We start from the raw sequence: 6,016 nt of genomic DNA on the forward strand, positions 1-6,016 counted from the left end.
TCTGATTTCCCCTGGCTGCCTCTCTGTCTTTATAGCCCAGCAGGCTGAGTCACGTGTGAGGAAAGTCCAGTGAGTTCCTCAGAACACAGGAGGGAAATGAGAGAGTTCAGCAGGAGCACAGACCCGCCCCCTCTCACAGGGACACACACACTGTACACACACTCACACTGCCTCAGACACAGGCAGGGAGTCTGGGTAAGAGTAAAGACACACTCTCAATCACACACACACACTCACACTGCCTCAGACACAGGCAGGGAGTCTGGGTAAGAGTAAAGACACACACTCTCAATCACACACACACCCTGCCTCAGACACAGGCAGCAGTGAGAGTATCAGGAGGAAGTGGGAGGCACAGGGCTGCTGAGTCAAGCTTCCAGCCTGCTGCAGACATTGCAGAGTCATGTTTGGGCTCCCCAGCCCCTCCCTGTCAGTCAGGCGCTCAGCCTGGAGCGGGACTGTGCTGATTCAGGACTCTGCCAGGAGAACTGCCGAGTCACGGAAAGTCCCTGCTAGTTACTGGGTAACCACTGCAAACACTCCAGGCTGGACTGGACTTTAGCTCCAGCAGGTCGCTGGCACAGGGCTGGGAAGGGAGACTGGTATTTTCAAGCGTGGCAAATAGAAGGGTGAGGTTTAAGGTCAAATTCGACTGAAAAATCTTTAACAAGCTGAGATTCAGTCAGTTATTCTGTGTGAGTGTGTGGCTCTGGGTGACTCTATCCTCTCTCCAGCTCCAGTGTCCAGTCTCTGTCTGTAACCCCACTGTCCCCCTGACACAGGACACAGAGGTGCAGACGTGTTGTTACAGACTGAGTGTCTGTTCAGGAGTGATGATGATGATGAAGGGTGTCAGTGAGGGGCTCTGGGTGACTCTATCCTCTCTCCAGCTCCAGTGTCCAGTCTCTGTCTGTAACCCCACTGTCACCCTGACACAGGACACAGAGGTGCAGACGTGTTGTTACAGACTGAGTGTCTGTTCAGGAGTGATGATGATGATGAAGGGTGTCAGTGTGGGGCTCTGGGTGACTCTATCCTCTCTCCAGCTCCAGTGTCCAGTCTGTCTGTAACCCCACTGTCCCCCTGACACAGGACACAGAGGTGCAGACGTGTTGTTACAGACTGAGTGTCTGTTCAGCTGCTCTACAGGAGTGATGATGATGATGGCAGACTGGGGCAGAGAGCTTGAGGAAGAACACAAAGAAGAGTCACAGGATGGACTCCTGGTCTGCGAGTTTGTCATGCACAGACAGGATACAGGAGCTTAGTCTCTTCAGGGATCAGAGGGAGATCCGATCGGAAGGGGTCTGGAGAGGGGGAACACAGGGGACTGTTCACACAGACAGCATTCCCGACCGGGCACTGAACTGCAGGTGGAGAGCAGGAAGCACTTCTTTACACAAAGAATTGTGGGTGTCTGCAGCTGGCTTCTAGAGCAGGTTGCCAAACTGTACTAGAATCTGCACCAAACATACAGATCTAGATCCATCTAGAGGTCTCAGTCTACACCATGGACGCAGAGCAGCGGGACAGAACAGGATTGCTGTTATAGATTAATGTCCTTATTCATTCTGACCTGGGTGAGCTCAGGACAGGAGGCAGAGAAAGCAGAAGTGTATTCTCCCAGGAGGCATGTGGAAACTGCAGAGCAGTGTGTGTGTGCGCTTCTGCACAGGTTACAGGAAACATAAATCTGGACTCAGCAGCGACCAGATTACAAACAGTGACTCAGCACAGAGCGCCGCCCCCCCCCCGAGCCTCCAAACCTTGACTCAGCACAGAGCGCCGCCCCCCCCCCCCGAGCCTCCAAACCTTGACTCAGCACAGAGCGCCGCCCCCCCCCCGAGCCTCCAAACCTTGACTCAGCACAGAGCGCAACCCTCCCGAGCCTCCAAACCGTGACTCAGCTTACTAAGCGAACAGCGGATGAGAACCGTGACTCGGCGCGATCTCAGCTCTGTGGTGCTGGAGACCCCAGAGTCTCGGCTCGGTTCGGGTCTGTGGTGCTGGAGACCCCAGAGTCTCGGCTCGGTTCGGGTCTGTGGTGTGACCGAGGCTGGGCAGCGAGCAGGTCCCCGACAAGGCGGTTAAACCAGCACGTTTCTCGGGGTAACAGCACCCCTGCAATCAGACACCCCCATTCAGCAGAGCCCCGTTTGCTGCTTCCGGTTCTGGGATATAGCGCCCAGCTCTCGGGTACTCGCGTGAGCCTGTCTGTGAAGTTCAGGCGCGTCTGCAGCCGTGTCTACAGCTGCTGTTTGTCCCGGGGTGAAGGTCTCGCATTTAATACCAGTATTTCTGTGCGTTTGTGTGAATTTGTCTCCAGTTTCACACTGTGACCACGAGAGCTGCCGTTTCCGCATTGCAAAACCAACCGAAGCGAACAGCGGCGTTTTCTAAAAAAAAGACTTGATCACGTTACAACACCTCGTAGCTGCGTTGGTGTTTTTAAAACAGAACAAAGGAATCAGTTTCTCGCTGTGTCCTTTTTAAATACATGGGCGATTCAGGGAATATTTAAAGTTTCAACTCGTCTTTCGAGCGACGCCTTGTAAAAGCTTAGAGCTTAGAGCCTGCGCTAAGCAAACACACACAGAGATAAAGTACCAGGAAACCGGGCGATATGCTTTGTTACTAAGTTGACCTACTGTGGGCACTTAACAACACCAGCCCAGCTTCTCCTTCGCAAGGGCCGACAGTCACCCGAAGGACACCTCTCACCCCACCGGCAGGAAACACCACTGGGGCCTCCCTTCCGTCCACCCAGGACAGCGACCACACACGCTGCTCACACCAAGGCACCGCAGGCTCCTCAACCCCCTGGTACCCACTGAACCTACTCCAAATCTGGAAACCTAGTTCTTTTTGCCAGATGTCAGGCGTACTGTCTGACGTGTTCTTTGCACAATCCTGTAAAGTAAATTGCACTCTGCACATTGCAATTGATGTACCCTGTACCTAGTCAGAAATGTCTGCGTCTACGTTGTCTTGTCAGTGTCTTGTCTGTACTCGCACAGTAGACCTGGAGGACGATATCTCGCTCCTCTGTATACTTGTATACGGCTGGACTGACAAACTTGAACTTGAACCTCTCAGTGTCCTGATCTCGAGTGGGAGTGGGAGTTAGCGTGAGGGCCTGTCGCCCTCTGGCGGTGGCCAGGAGTATGGCAAGAGCGGGTCGGTTCCTCGCTTCCTCCTGCTGCAAGCAGGTAGAGACATCGCACAAGACACCGCGTACGAAACACAGCGGCGTCCACATGCGCGGGCCGCAAGGGCGCAAGTCCTGGTTCGTTCCAGCTGAAAAGAGCAGAGAAGAGACACAACGTTTCGGCTGTGGTGCGACACCGTGTCTCTCCTCTTCTCAGCTGGAATAAACCTTGACTTGCTCCTACATGGGAAACACATGTATGATGCGAAATAAAAAAAAAACAGAAATAAAGTAAAATACTTTCAACTCATCGAGCTTGAAGGAGGAAGCTGCTGTTCCCCTCAGCCCAAGAGTGCACTACAGGCCCATGATCAGGGGCCGTGTCTCGGAGGAGACGAACAGACACAGAGCTGTCAGCCGGCTCCAAGACTCCATGTGTCTGTCGTCAAGAGGGCTCCTGGGCTGTCTGTGTACAGGGCCGTCAGGCGACGGCACTCCCTCCTGCTCTGATTCAAGACCCTCTCTCTGTGAGCTGCTGGCCAAGGAGTCTGGGAGCACTCTCTGCACTGATTCGTGTCATGCAATGGTGTTAGAGGCTGGCCTGTGTGCTGGGACCTTCTGCAGCAGGTGTGAAGACCCTGGAAGTGCCTCTACAAGCCCTGTGGGGAAACTGCTGGGATCCAGGAGGAGCTCAAGCTGATGGAGCTCCTGTCTTCTAGCAGTTTCTCAGACGGCTTCATAGTTCAGTGCCCCTGGTCTGAAAGGATGCCTGTCCTGGAGGATTCGTGTTTCGCAACTGGTGTGACTGTTGTTTGTTTCCGAAGTTTGCAGTTTTATGCTGATCCAGAGACATTTTGCACATTTCAGCACATGACCTCAGTAGCTGCCTCAAGACGTTTCCTAACTTTTGCTTTCTTGAAAATGTCTGAGACACACTGAGTATGGAACGCAGCCTCGGTGGACGCAGTGAGCCTCTCTCTGTGTTCCCCGATTTCTCCCCTGCAGTCCTGCTTTCGAATCGAAGGTCCAGACGATTTTGTTCTTCAGCAGCTCTTTGAGTTAAAAGCCCCCAGTCTTCACTGCCTCTGGCCTGAGCCCCAGCTCCATGCAGTTCTCAGATTGTTACAACTGGGTTCACTTCGGGTTTTTCTTACACATTAATTTTGCTTTTCTAATTTTCGCTTGGGCTACAGATCTGATTGTGCTCTTAACAGACTCAGTACCCTGCTGTGAACATTGTATCTGCAGAACACCAGGCTCTCGTTTACCAAATACACTTTCACGATTCTTTCACACATTTTCTGTGTGTCCCTCAGGCTGTGACAGGGTGAACCCCAGGGGTACCTGTGTGCCGATCCTCACTGTGTGTCCCTCAGGCTGTGACAGGGTGAACCCCAGGGGTACCTGTGTGCCGATCCTCACTGTGTGTCCCTCAGGCTGTGACAGGGTGAACCCCAGGGGTACCTGTGTGCCGATCCTCACTGTGTGTCCCTCAGGCTGTGACAGGGTGAACCCCAGGGGTACCTGTGTGCCGATCCTCACTGTGTGTCCCTCAGGCTGTGACAGGGTGAACCCCAGGGGTACCTGTGTGCCGATCCTCACTGTGTGTCCCTCAGGCTGTGACAGGGTGAACCCCAGGGGTACCTGTGTGCCGATCCTCACTGTGTGTCCCTCAGGCTGTGACAGGGTGAACCCCAGGGGTACCTGTGTGCCGATCCTCACTGTGTGTCCCTCAGGCTGTGACAGGGTGAACCCCAGGATCCCCATCAAAAGCTTTTTTGAAACCAGTAAAGCAGGAAAATGAATTTGTGGTGTGTGAGTGTGTGTGTGTGTGGGGTGTGAGTGTGTGGGTTGTGAATGAGTGTGAGTGTGTGTGGGGGGTGTGAGTGTGTGAGTGTGTGGGGGGGGTGAGTGTGTGAGTGTGTGGGGGTGTGTGAGTGTGTGTGTGTGGGTTGTGAATGTGAGTGTGAGTGTGTGTGTGTGTGGGGGGGGGTGTGAGTGTGTGTGTGTGAGTGTGTGTGTGTGGGCTGTGAATGAGTGTGTGTGTGTGAGTGTGTGTGTGGGGGGGGTGTGGGTGTGAGTGTGAGTGTGTGTGTGTGAGTGAGTGTGTGTGTGAGTGTGTGTGGGGGGGGTGTGGGTGTGAGTGTGTGTGTGTGAGTGTGGGTGTGAGTGTGTGTGTGTGAGTGTGTGTGGGTGTGAGTGTGTGTGTGTGAGTGTGTGTGGGGGGGGTGTGGGTGTGAGTGTGTGTGTGTGAGTGTGTGTGTGTGTGGGGGTGTGAGTGTGTGTGTGTGGGGGGGTGTGGGTGTGAATGAGTGTGTGTGTGTGAGTGTGTGTGTGTGTGTGGGGGGGGTGTGGGTGTGTGTGTGTGTGGGGGTGTGAGTGTGTGTGTGTGAGTGTGGGTGTGTGAGTGTGGGTGTGAGTGTGTGTGGGGGGGTGTGGGTTTGAGTGTGTGTGTGTGAGTGTGGGTGTGAGTGTGTGTGTGTGAGTGTGGGTGTGAGTGTGTGTGTGTGAGTGTGTGGGGGTGTGGGTGTGAGTGTGTGTGTGGGGGGTGTGGGTTTGAGTGTGTGTGAATGTGTGTGTGTGTGGGGGTGTGAGTGTGTGTGTGTGTGTGTGGGGGTGTGAGTGTGTGTGAGTGCTGTGCTGTGCTGTGCGGCGGTCTGGTTACTCAGACATTGCGCTCGGTAAGGAGGCCAGTGATCGGGTACTCGAGATACAGCAGAATACTGATCGGGTCCGAGTCCTCAGCGCCGGTGCCTGATCACACTCCTGCAGGCTCTGCGCCTCTGCTCTGGTACCGGTACCGAGTCGGGACCGCCTGTTCGCTCACCCACGGCTTCCCTCCGCTCGGCTCCAGGCAGGGGAGGCGTG

This window comes from Lepisosteus platostomus, chromosome 14 (genome assembly GCF_059453375.1).
Source record: "Lepisosteus platostomus isolate fLepPlt1 chromosome 14, fLepPlt1.hap1, whole genome shotgun sequence".
NCBI classification, from domain to species: Eukaryota; Metazoa; Chordata; class Actinopteri; order Semionotiformes; family Lepisosteidae; genus Lepisosteus; species Lepisosteus platostomus.